Raw genomic sequence first — 13,786 nt, 5'->3', positions numbered from 1 at the left:
ATTTGTTTTTTTTTTCCCAGACTTTGGCAGAACGGAAATTTGCCCTCAGCAGATCTTTTCCTTGTAAGACTCTATCCATCCCCCCTCCAGCTCTCTCCATACAGCTATCTGTCTCACATTCTTACACACACGCGCCCCTCCATCTCCCTCTGTCTGAGAAGGATAGAGCAGGTTGCCAAGAAGTACTCTGGCCATTTCCTAAATGAAGATTTTGTCCTCTGCCTCTTAAAGATTATCATGTGTCCATCCACCCACCCACCCACAGGCTTTTAGATTATCTTGTAAGAGTGCCAGGTTTATTAGTCCAAACCAGACAGTTTTCCTTGTTGTGAAGTTAGAGATGCAGCCCACAAACTACTGAAAGAAAAAAAAGCTTAAGCTCAGTCAAATACTGCACAAAAGGTCATCAGAGGTAAGATCAGTTGTTCTCATCTGTGCATCGAAGTGTTACCTCTGTTCTGTGGTTTTAAACCTGCCAAGTTCTTCCCCTTTCTCCCATTTCATCCGTGTCCATCTCTGAAAGAAAGACAACACTGAGAGAGAACAGGATGTAAACATTTACACTATTTTAACTGTGTGCTATTAGAAATTTTATCCCTTAATTTCATGAGATGTTTGTGAGGGATCTCTTATGTTGAGAAGCTGAGTTTCATTCCTCTGAGATTGTGTACTGGTAATCACCAGTCCTACAGCAGTTTTTTTATGTCTTGTTGAAGCAAAGTTCTGAATTAACACTGGTTTTGATCCTCTTTGAACATTATTTTGTTGACTTGTATACAACATCTACTCGATCTGTGACTCTCTCTCTAACATTGAGAATTGGAGACAATACAGAGGGGACACGAGGTCACAATAACCAACAACTGGTTTTATTTTGTGTGTACGTTCCTGTAAGAAGGGCCCGTATGAGATGATAACAGTTTCACTATGAGAAATGTGTCTACATTATGTAATTCATTGAGTGTCATGTTTCAGCAAGCAGAAGGTTCAAAATTTGTTATCATGTGGATTCAATTTTCCACTTAGACTCAATGGACAAAAATTAAATGCTTAATCACACATTTAAACTTGAAAAGATGGCCAATAGTCGGCTTGCTTTTCCAAGGACAACCTGTTCTTTTCTTTTTTCTAATCTTTTGTTTAAACCTCAACTTCTTTACTCTCATTTCAGTTTCATCATGTGCTTCTGAATTGATTTTATTCATTTAAAATTCCCTGGTTCTACATCGTTTGCGTATGACTTTTCTTTCCTAATTCCCTTCACGCTGCGCTGACTTGTGTGTTTTATTTTTCCTAATCGTGGAACAGACACCGAACTGATCTTTGCTTAGCTGGCCTCATGGCTATCGCATGACCACAGGTCATGACTTGGCCATGTCAGGGCTTATGAAGCACACATGCACTACTCGGTACCTTGAATACAGTACCATGTTCCTCTTTGGTAAAATGCTAAAATGCAGGGCAACAGAAGCACAAGTAGAGACAAATTTCATAGCATTTGTTTAGTTTGCTGACATCAGCCACATGCTACTGGTCATACCAGAACAATTAAATCTGTAGCTGCAAAAACCCTGAGTAAATTGAAGTGAGTGGGGCTTTGTTTTAATGCTTAGGAGCTCAACTTCTCTTTTGTAAAAGAATGGATGTACTTTAGTTGATATGGCCAGCAGTCGGTTATTTGCACAGCCAACTGTTACAGGAGAACATTATCATTCATTTGGAGTGGCATTTCTGGTGACCAAGTCCAATATTAAGTCTCCTTTTATCTCTGACATCTCCTTATATTTGGCTTTTTAGCTACAAAATACTGCATGATATTCACCAGATAACTGTGTCTGTGTGCCGTTTGGTGCTTGGCACGTAGCGTTCAGTGGGCTTTTAGAGCACTGATTTATCAACTAAATATGTCATTGCAAGAATAACTTTAGCCTTGAAATCAGCTGACAACTCTAAATATCTAAATTTATTTATCTATTTTCCTGTAAAATGGGAGCGAAACGCAACTAATGGAAACAAGGTAGAAATGAACCGTTTCCACACTTCTATGCACACATGTACTCTGCCTCTTCTGTTGCAGCCATGCAGCTTGCTTTATCTTAAAGCCACAGGATTGGCCTTACAATGGATACAACTGTGTGTGTGTGTTTGGGGGAGTTAGGGGGAGGGGCTGGTCGTTAATTCTAAAATCAATCAGTAAATCAGAAGCACAGCCACTCTGCCAATGATGATTCTCACTGCAAGCTTCAAGCAATAAAAGGAGAGAAGGGGACATGGGGGGTGGGGCTCTGGATGAGTCAGCTTGGGGAAACAAAGGAAGCTGCACAGTAAAGGTGGCAGATTGGTGGTCAAATCCTCAAGGAGGATGAGGGTTGTATGTCCTAGAAGGTTTGCATTTTACAAACACGTCATGAACAGTGTCAGAAGGAGAACTAAAGGCAGCGAGAGGCAAAGGCATGAGGAGGTTGAGGGTGATGTCTTGTTATGGCTGATGGGTGTTAGTTTGAGCCATTTACCTGTCTGTGGTCCAGCTAATTCATCCTCTTCATGAGGCCCAGGCTGAATTAAAACCGGCCTGTTAGAGCAGAGCGAAGTGTTCAGTGTGTTTGCTGGGGGACTGCAGGAGGCCGGCATACTTTAAACCTCTCAGGGGTCTGCTGAGGGCCTCTCCATTCTTCCTACAAACAGATGGAGCTGTGCCTGATGAATGCATGTGTACAATACGTACAGACCCTTGTGGAAACCCCAAGACAGTCCTCATGACTATAAAACCATACAAATTGTAAAACTTACAAATCACTTGCCTGAGTGAGAGAGAATGAAACTGCTTACCTGTTGACGGAAGATCTTTTAGTATGTTTTAATAGTATATTGTTGGGATTATGTAACTATATTAGTTGTTTGTGTATAATGGATAAACCAAGATATGTTTCATTATACACCTAAGCATTTTATAGTTTGTTTATACAGAGGATCTGGGATTTGTACACTCAAGAGCTGTGCAGTTTAAGCCAGCCAGAGTATGTGAGGGTGGAGCTGTCCTGACTGCCAGGCCTTAATGGTTATATGCTTTCCAGATGCATTGTTAACATGTTCATGTAACACACAGACAGTTGGCATCCAATCCACTGGTAGAGGTGGTATATAAACATGACCTATGCTGACACTGTAAGGTATTTAACTACCAATCCATTGTATCAGCCCACTCAGTCACCTTCAGTATAAATACAGTGTACAATTCATTATATACACATGCACACATACAAGTAAACAGAGAAGAAGGACTGAGGGGCGTGTCTGTGTCTGCTTGCCCAGCCTAGCAAAGCAAACTCGCAGTTTACAGTGGGATCAGATCATTGGAGCTCAAACTGTTGACAAAAACCTCTTTGTGGAGATGTCAGTAATGACACAAGAAGTTGTAAATCTGTTCACTGTCTAATAAATTCCAGATTTCTCATTTTACTGTCCCCTTAATATTCTCCTTTTTGAAGACGGACCATGTCAGATGATATATATCTCTGTTTGTGACTGATTTTTTAATGGATCTATGCTGTATACTGTACTTTATACATTAACAGCAGAGCGACAGACAATGCAGAAAACTGGGATAAAATGTAAACATCCTTACAACGATTCTTCCACTAATGTCTAATATTTTTATTTCGGGTAGCGTTGATGGCGACAGGGAGCTAATTGGTCTATTGTCTGTACACATCTACCAGCTATTCAAAAGGATTCAGGTTCCATTAGCAGCCAGGCCTTTAGAGAGTCTGGAGGCCAATATCTCCAGATGGGGTCAGACCTTCTACCCCCCTACCACCACCCCATGAGACCTGGGTGTCAGATTACACTCCTAAATTGCACACCACTTGCAGGCACACACACACATGCATGTATGCACAGAATAGACTATTAGGCACATGTGGACAACTTACAAATGAAGAATGACAACAAAGATACACACAGGCATTCACATAACTAGAGTATGCAGAATATTTGAATGGTTAATCCGCAGCCTTCCCAACTTCCTCTTCCAAGTTGAATAAGAACAGACTATTTACATTTTAGTCATTCAGCTGATGCTTATATCTTCCAGTCTATCTTTCAGAGAGCTTTGAAGAAAGGTTTCTAACAGTATTGTATGTACAAATATGTTTGCTCATAGCATATCATTTACTTCAGAAGTATACGAACGTGCTCTAGAGTACATTCTCCAGGTGCCATTCTTATCTCTGTTGTCGTACTCTGACATTCTCCTCATCGCTGAGATCAGTTGGAAACAAGGCAGCTGGAATTCCATTCTGGAGTAAAACACAACCTTTCTCTGTGCTGCTGTGCCTGTGTGCGTTTTGTGCTTTTGTCAGATACAGATCTACCCTACTGAACTAGAGACAAATCATTTCCTTACCTCAACAGACCATTGTCAGTTCCTGTGAATCCTGAGACAAGGGATGTGCGACAGCAGGAGAGGAGGTTTTGAACTGGTCCGTAAGGAATTTCTGCAGATCTGATGTCTTTATCATTACTCGGAAAGTAGAGGAAAAAAAAAAAAAAAAAAAATTAAACCATCATAAACCACACAAACATATTGTGAGTGATGCTTGCATGTGTAACTCTTTGTGTCCACATTTTCAAGGCAAGCATTAATGAGGACCACCTGTTTGGTGAAGCCATGACACTGAAAACATGAACATTGAGAACAATGTCAGCAATGTGAGCAGTTTATGGAAGTTCCAGGTGGCGTTTGTGGACCGTGTAGGATTTGCATGATGGATATTGTTTTAGCTATACACCCTCTCGTATAAGTTTTGGTTTCTGCTATTCATAAAGCAAACTGTTAGCACACTGCATGGATCCAAAGGGTTGTGTGTACATTTGTGTGAAAGAAAGAGACTGTGTGAGAGAGAGAAAGAGAGAGAGAGATGTGCTCCACAGGGGAGTGTTTATGAAGAGGAGATGTTCAGGGTGAATTCCTCAGATAAGTGACATGGCCTCTTTCTGTTCTGGATGAAGCAGAGAACAGCGCACCCTCGGCTGTATATGGTAAACTTCAGAAACACATGCACACTTATGGGCTTGGAGTGAACAGTGAGAAAGTGGGTTATAAAAACAAATTTAGAGTGATGCAGATCAGTCTCAAATAATCAGCCTGATAACAAACAACTTTGGCGTTCTGCTGTTTTGTTAGATTGCAGTCTGTTTTGTTTTTTTTGTGTTTTTTTTTTTGTTTTTTTGTTTTTTTACATTGCAAGGTGTCATTTATAACAAATGGCGTCTGTAACACCAAGGTCAAAATCCCCGCTGGACATACACACGCTCTGGGAGTGGGTAAATCAGCTGCATGGGGCCCTATACATGGTGTCATGCTCAGTTCAGATCACAGCATTCTTCAGATTCCTGCCTGTAATTATACTGGCAGGTTTGATTCAGCTTTATATCTTTTATCCACAATCTGGGAGGATGGTGCTGATCATCCTCAGATCCTTCTCTGTTCACCACACAATTACATACATGCTCACAACAAACTACAAGAGAACAATCAGCTTGTGAGAGTATAACAGAGCCCCACCCACCCACCCCCTATTTACTGCACCGTGGTCATTTAAAAGGAAAACACTTGGAGCATAAATATTTTCTCTGCTGCATGCAGCTTTGGTTTGTGTGTGTACGAGTTTATGTGCCCACACGTGTGGGTGTGTGTAGGCGTTTAGAGGTTGTGTTTGTGCATGCGTGAATGTGCTTTGCATGTGTCAGCAGGCCAGGAGATACTCTATTAAACCACAGAGACCCATAAACGTAGCACTGTGCCCGGCAGAGTGGAGGAGGAGACAGAGAGAGGGAGAGGAAGGGGTAACCTCAACAGGGGATTGTAACAAATATGTGGAGTCTAATCCTCTCATTAGACAGCAGGGGGTGTGTGGTGCAATCAGATTCAAGCGGAGAGTTGCTCTGCCATGTGGGGAGACTGAGGCCTGGCAGAGTGCTGGGGAAGATGTCTGTGGCTGTAAGAATATTATCTAATGCAGACACACGCAAAGACGCACACACATCAGTTCAGCTCAAAATTCTCAGTATATCACACAGGAAAACATCAGATACACAGTTGCAAGCACACAAACACGCACATGATGACAAGTGAATCTAAACTGCGGATGCAGTCCAGATTACCACAGTTACCACGTTTCTACAGCCTCTCCAGCTCCCTGATGCTGGTCATTTCATTCTCATTCCCTCTTTTATTCCCAGAAAAGCTTATCATATGTAAACATCATTTTGGAACAGTCCAAAAACAGTTATATATTTTCACATTAGTTGATCTTTAGTGAGGTATTGTGTTCAGCTACTTCTGATGAGGTCAGGAATGACAGAGTTTAAGTAATAGTTTGGCATTTGGGGAAATATTTTGGGAAGCTACTGCTCAGGCATGTATCATCCCTGCAAAAATGCAGCTTGTTGTTTTTTTACACTTAGGTTTTTGTATGGATCAGACAAACACGATAAAATGTATTAAATTTGTGAGCTATAGAGGTTCTGGTTCAGCAGGTTTTATTACTCTGAGACAAGGTCAGACTAGCTATAAGTTTATATTAACTGTACAAATACAAGAATGACATCAATCTGATCTTATAAGTCTCTGGGGGGAAGCAACTTAAGTGAATTTCTCAAAATGCCAAACCATTCCTTTAAAGGATAATTCTGGTTGGGGTTAGGGTCTGGGTTAGTTTATGGTTAGGCATTACAGAGATAACTGGTTTTGGATTAGGGAAAGGTTGCATTCAGTTCAAGGTAAGGGAAAACACATCAATGGGGAAACACATGCAACACATGGTAAACATCCATCACAGTTTACAGACAGGCTTCCTGCTTCAACTCTGCCCCGCCATACTTGCTGTATTCATCTTCTGTGCAATGAGAAATAATTACCAATTTTATGGGTTCTGACATGCTGATGTTGTTGCCTTTTGACTGTGTCAGGCTAGCTGTTTCCCCCTGTTTCCAGTCTTTATGGTAAGCTAGGCTAACTGACCGGTTGATGTAGTTTTCTAATTATCATACAGACAAGAAAATGAAAAAATGTCTAACTGGCAAGACAGCAAATAAGTGAACTTCTCAAAATGTTGAACTGTACTTTTAAAATGATTATGTTCATGATGCCACATTGGCCCTTTCTTTTTGCCCATACCTTGCTATCTCAAAATAGTCTTCAAAAGAGCCACTTTTGTTCTTTTATGATTTGTTTTCAGCGCCAGAAGCCCTCAAGGGACTGTTCTCTGTCCACCTCTGCTCTCCACAAGCTATGTCTGCCTTCACTCTCCCACTACAAGCCCCCCCCCCCCCTCCACCCCTTCCCCTCGTACAGGCGCTCTTTGAAGAAAAACATAGAATGTCTCATCTCAAAGGAGTGTTTTACATTCCATGTTCTGCAGCAGGCTGCGTCCACTGCTCTGAACAATACAACATTGTTTGTAGAGTTTCCTACAATGAGATCTTATTAACAGTTAAGAAGGTTAAACAGCTGTAATCTCATATTAGTGTGAACTTATACAATGTGCATACACTGCCTCACTTCTCATGCACATGCACACATGTAATTTTATCATTGTCCTTAATCCTCTGTGTTCAACAGGCAATGCAGTGAGGGTCAGGAGAAAGTCAGCAGCTTGTACTTGAAGCTGCATAGCAAAATTAAGAAGGATAACTCGTTGTTATTTTTTGGAAAGTCCCTTATTGGGAACCTTTCTGGGAGGTTACCTCTTTAGAGTTCCACACATGTTTAGACGCACACACGGCGCCCGCCTCCTCCCACCTCACTCCCTCTCCGCTTTCCCTTGAGCATCAGCTGAGTTGGCTTTCTTGCTAAATAGTGCCAGGGAAGCTGTTCCTTCCTTGCCTCTGAATGTCAGTAATAGTTTGGAGTGATGGCAGGCCCTGACCTGCTTTGGCTGACACTTCTCCATCAGAGATGCACAGCAGTGTGGTGGATCTGGGTCACGTCCCAGTGCCCAGTGCTGAGTCACGCCGCTGGCTCTACCTGTTCCAGCCACTCGCCAGGCTGGTTTGCCAGAAGACAGAGCAGCACAGTGAAAGAGAGGGAGACCCATCTTCACTGATTAATTAATCCTTCCTGTTATTGTCAATGTTTATGGGAAACAATTCAAATTCAATTCAATCTCCGATTTATTTATGTATGTCTATAAAATAAAAAACACTCATGATGTGTATGTTTTCATTTGACATGGTCATGTTGACTACTCTGTCAAAATATTCACAGCCCGCTTGTCAGTCCTCATCTTTGTGAAAAGACTAACTGAACATAGAGCTACTTTTTCATCCCTTTATTGTTTCCCACTTCACAAAGCAAATTCTCTTCTCTGATAGGATCTGATGGGTTTATTACAGAGTAAAACTTTCTATTTCTAGAAGATGCAGAACCAACACAGTGTTGCCTATTCTATGGCATGGCAAGTATTTTCTATCATGATCCACTTTAAGAATGTTATAAACCTAACTCGTTTCACCAAATTTACAACATGCAAGGCAAGATTGGCAACATGAAATAATTTCCTCTCAAGTTCACAGATTTCATGTCAAAACAAGTGCCATACCTGCAATCCATGCATGCATCCTAAATTTTACAGTTTGACATGTTGTGGTCATTTGTGAAATATGACACTGCGACAGACCCCTGGCTTCTAACCATTAACCCTTAACTGATCACAAGATTTAAAGTAGAACAAAGTTATTGTAAAAAAAAAAAAAGTTACTTAGTCCCATAGAAAAGCAAAAGAAAAGCAACACTGTGAAATGATTACCTGCTGCACCCTCTAACCCAGCAGAGACTGTAGTGATTGTGTGCACATAAGGTGTAACCGGTAACATTAGAGGGCAGTGGAACTGGCTCAGTGACAGTTACACATTACAGCAACACCACAAGCTTGTCAAGCATTTATAATTCACATTTGGCAGTTTATTGATTTCTTTCTGTGTTAAACAAATGTGAAAGGAATCATGAGCCTATCTTTTTTCAGGATGAAATTTCATGCAGATTACATAAAATTACGATTTAAAATATTTTCCACAGCACATACATCTTGTTGCAATCATTTAAAACAAAAACTCATATAAAACTTGTATCAATTACCATAAATTTAATTTAAAAAAAGGTTTCGTCAGCAACAAATGCTGCCCTGAAACCCCACCAATCCATAAAATGGAGTATGTAATCCATTAAATGAAGTGAAAAATGAATTGCAAACCTGATTCAATAAGTTGGAAGTTTTCACTGGACAACAGTGTTACATCACATTGTGCTTGGTTCTGTCTATACAGGACTGTTTCTATAAAGCAACAGTGGGAACAACTGAATCACCATCTTTCACAAAGGCCTGGGGTGTTTCATTCTGCAGGGTCTTTCTCACATGTTGCAGTAGGTTGAAGTGTGTGTGCTGAGTACAAAGCATGGAGGAGCTGCCAGTGTCTGTGTGGTGGACATATGGCAATGCCGTGGGCCAGGGGCATCATGGGGGGGTGGAGGCACAGGGCACTGTGTGCATTATATATGTGTGCATGTGTGTGTGTTTGCATGAGTGCATGTGTGTGTATATTTGTGTGAAAGTGTGCATTGGGATGAATCTGTGACAAAGTTAAGGGATTTAATGAGGCGTGCAGGGGGTCAGTGACAGAAGGAGGTCCCGACACTTGCCTAGTGATTCTCTGTAAGTGCATCTAAGGGAGGGGCCAGTTTGAAGTCCTTGTTTCTCTAATACAATGAGACCCCCCCCTCCCTCCACCCACCCTTCCTCTAACCCACACTTCCCATCTCAGCTCTTTTGTCCACCACCCTCACTTCAGTTTCTCTTTCGTGGACACACATGCACAAATGGGGACACCAGAGATACTTTCATAAGCAAGCGCACTCACAGTTTAATATCTAAAATGGTAAATAATAACTACAGCAAGCAATGTGATACTGAAAAGACCATTTTCTCGTTTGGTTGCATGTGTTGGGGGTTGGGTGTGTTTATATGTGTATTTGCTGTGTATCCAGGCTGGATGGATTCCTTTTTTATGAGTCCTGCCTGCCTCATTCTGAAAACATCAACTGGAATTTTAGGCTTGGATACAAAGTGAGCCTTACACAGAATGCTCATCTTTACAAAAGAAGAAGTAAACGAATGGTACATATGGTCACTGGAAATGGCATTGCTTCAACATGGTATAATTCATGTGCAGCCTGGCTGGATAGGAGCACTAGTGTTATTTTACAAATGATCATTGTTTTCTATAAAGAGAAAAATGTCTGCAATGTTCTTGTTCATGGCTATAGTGGTAAAACGCAATTCTCAAAAAATGCAGAAATTGTTCATGGTTTTGATTGGTTGTAAATGCTTATTTGTTACTAATTTGAATATAGAAAAATCTCTTACTCTCTCTCCCTTTCCCTCTCTCCCTCTCTGTTGACATAAGTGGACGTGAAAAGCTGGGATGACGATCTGCCACAGCACTTTAGAGTCCTCCACAGTTAAACAAATGTAGACAGGCCAAGACAAAAGGAACACAAAGAACACTCTATAGATGATGTAAAACAATATTCAGGTTCATTAGGATATGCATATACTCAGTTTTAGAGCTATTGAGTTTTACATTCTTTTTTTTGCGCATTCATCTCAAACTTTTTCTGGAATTCATTTATGCAACCTTTCTCTCCAGCTTTGATGCAGTGCTGGCACTTCCCATTGTGCAATTGTGTGAAATCAGTTGTGCCTTTGCCAGTTCTGTGAGACTAATCTAATAAATCAAACATAACCACAGAATTTTGAAAAAAAAAAAAAAAAATCTTTAAAAATGTAGCCACACTTTAAGGCCTTGTGGTATGTTCCTCTTGGTCTTTAACAGTTGTCCATGTACCTTTAGCAGCTGGACAGTAGGTGACAGATGCTTCAAGCTTCTATTTCCAGTTAGCTCCTAAGAAAGGCACTTTTCACATCTACCTGCCACAGAACGATCATCAGTGTCTGATACATGAGACACAATTGGAGTATAACACAAAGTAGGGAGTATGGAGAGAGACAGAGAGAGAGTGCATTGTGGTTGGTTTTCATCTAAAACTAGTCTGTAATTATTATACTTTTCCACATTGTATGTGGAAATATGCATTTCTTACCTTAATTATAACCCACAAAATTTGTGAGACTGTGTGTGCCCGTACATATGTGTGTGTGTGTGTGTGTGTGTGTGTGTGTGACAGAGAGAGAAGGGGTTGTGAGTCGGAGTTGGAGAAGAATGTGGCATTTCAGGCTGTCATACCAGTCAGTCAGTCCCCCCGTCAACTGGCCTATAATAATGTTGTCCTACATCGCAGTATTGCAGCTCCTTTTCAAGCATTTGGTGCTTGTTGTCTTCAACATCATGTGACCTGTCAAACCCTTTACTTGTAGACTTCAATTTGGATCAATGGTGTTGAGTTGGTGCCCAACAGTAGAGACACATTCCTGTGTCAGGTTTAGTTAGACTTTACATGTAAACCACAGAAACTCTTTATGCTCAGCCTGCCATTCAACTGTGTTAACCGAACAGCTGACAAGTCAGTTGCTATGTTAAGCTGTCATTCAGAAGGTTTTCAGGTGGAAATGATGGATAGGCAATCAAAGATGGGACAAAATTTCTTCTCAAACCTATCAAGTCCTTTATCAGCTTTAAATATACACAGGGATAGTCCATGCTGATACCAGCAGTTGGCTGCAAAGACACATCTGTTCCAGCCCATCAAATTGCAACTCACAGTGCATATGAATTACATTCACAAACAAGTATTCTGAAAAATTCAAATTTGAGTAAATATGATTCTTCCTGAATTATTTTTTTGCCTCAGCTGTGCCAAAACAGAACACATGAACCACAACATACCGACAACACGTGCCATGTTGTGGTTCATTATCTTAAACCCTAAGCTCCCTAGGCCACCCAGTTATTCTTAAAACATTTATGGATAGCAGTTACAGTGCAGAGTAAATGATGGAATGTTTTGCCAAAGGCAAAACACTTGCATTCCCATCCATCACCTTGACCCATCACCTTACTTTTACTAAGCTATATGAACTACGCTCCTGCACTAGCACTGACTGAACACTGGCATTCAGCGTTGATCACTAATGTATAATTGCGTATGAGTGGAATTTGCAGGAGGCAAGACTGGTCTGTATTTGTGAACGTGTGTGTGTGTGTGTGTGTTGCATAACACAATATCCTGCTTGAATAGTTTTCAGGTGGATGTTATCAAAGTTGACTGCTCCTCTTGTAAGTAGGCTACTGCCTCTCAAAAACAGACACACACACACACAGTTGTCCTATACGTGTGAGGACCCTCAATGGCCTAAGGCATTCTTCACCTAATACCTAACCTTCATCTAAAACTAACCTTAACCTTAAACTTAAAACTATGTCTTAACCTTCAAAGATTCCTGTAAAGATGTGAGGACTGGATAAAATGTCCTGATTTTCCAAAAACATCTTCTCTTTGCAGGCATAAAAAGTCATATCAGTCCTCACAAATACAGACATTCAAGGAGAGAGAGCATCAGAGCTTGAGTTGCTGCTCCAACAGGTTGGGAAATCCCTGCATGCTCCCCCTGAAAGCTAAGCTATCAGTTTCTTTCTCTCCATCCGTTTCTATCCTCCCTCCCTACTGCCACTTTCTCTCTGCCTACCCCCTACCTTTTACTCCACCAGCTTTGTCCTTGCCCTACCCGTGCTGTCTTCAAAGTGCCAGAGGTCATTTCATTCCGCGTATAAATAATTCACCAGGGGCCATACAGTCAGTGTACAGTGGCTGTCTTAAACAAGCAGCAGTTCTGATTTACTGTAGCTTAGTCACCAGAGGCACAGTGAAGGTCATCTTTCCCCAGGGGACACTTCTCTGAAGCCATGATGGCTGGGGCTGAAACAATTTACAACTGGAATTTTATTACAAGGGCACAAACGCAGTTTTAGTTCACCTTTTTAAAATAAAAATAGAATAGCCAAAAGTGCCTTCTGTCTTAATATAATGATAAAAAAAGAAGGTTGTGTGAAATGCGTTTCCCGTAGCTCTAGCTGCAAACAGCACTGACATCTTATGAGTATCTTTTCTCTGTTATTCTGGTTGTTTTTGTTGTAAGTTGATAAAGGAAAAACAGTCAGTGTTTTGGGTTCTCTGTTTATTCTTTGATTAACATTATTTTGTGGATTATGAGACATAATTGTTAAGGCTAGGCTAGTGAACCCAAGTGCAAAGCACAGGAAGGAAAGCAGACGGGAGCTGAGTATTAGAATATTTATTGCAGGATTAAAGGGATGAGATTTGAGCTGAGGGGATGGCTTGGAGCATGGGGACTGGGCTGGTGGCTGATTGTGCTGAGCAGGGGGAAAAACCGGGGCTGAGCTGAGCAGAGTGTCCGGAGAATGGGGAACTGAGCCGAGCAGGGTTCCAAGGCAGAGGAGCAGGGTTGAGAGGACAAAGGGCTGGAGACAGGGGCTGGAGCAGAGCAGAGCTGATGGGACTGCAAGGAGAGGAGAACAGGTTAGACTAGGAAAGAGAGGAATGAATTTCTCACTGCATGTTTCCTTGGAATCTACAATGCCCGGAGGCTTGATCAAGGTGACTGCACACAGAATGAGTTTCCGTCTCTAATCTAAAACACACACTGTGCTTACGCACTGCTTGTAAGCAACCACCTTTTCACCAACCAGACTGAGATAACAGGTAGAAGAGTGGTTGCTCAGTGTGAAACTATATATGTGAAACATTTCT

Source organism: Toxotes jaculatrix, chromosome 1 (genome assembly GCF_017976425.1).
Source record: "Toxotes jaculatrix isolate fToxJac2 chromosome 1, fToxJac2.pri, whole genome shotgun sequence".
NCBI classification, from domain to species: Eukaryota; Metazoa; Chordata; class Actinopteri; family Toxotidae; genus Toxotes; species Toxotes jaculatrix.
The sequence above is the reverse complement of the archived record's forward strand: the minus strand, read 5'-3'. Positions refer to the sequence as shown.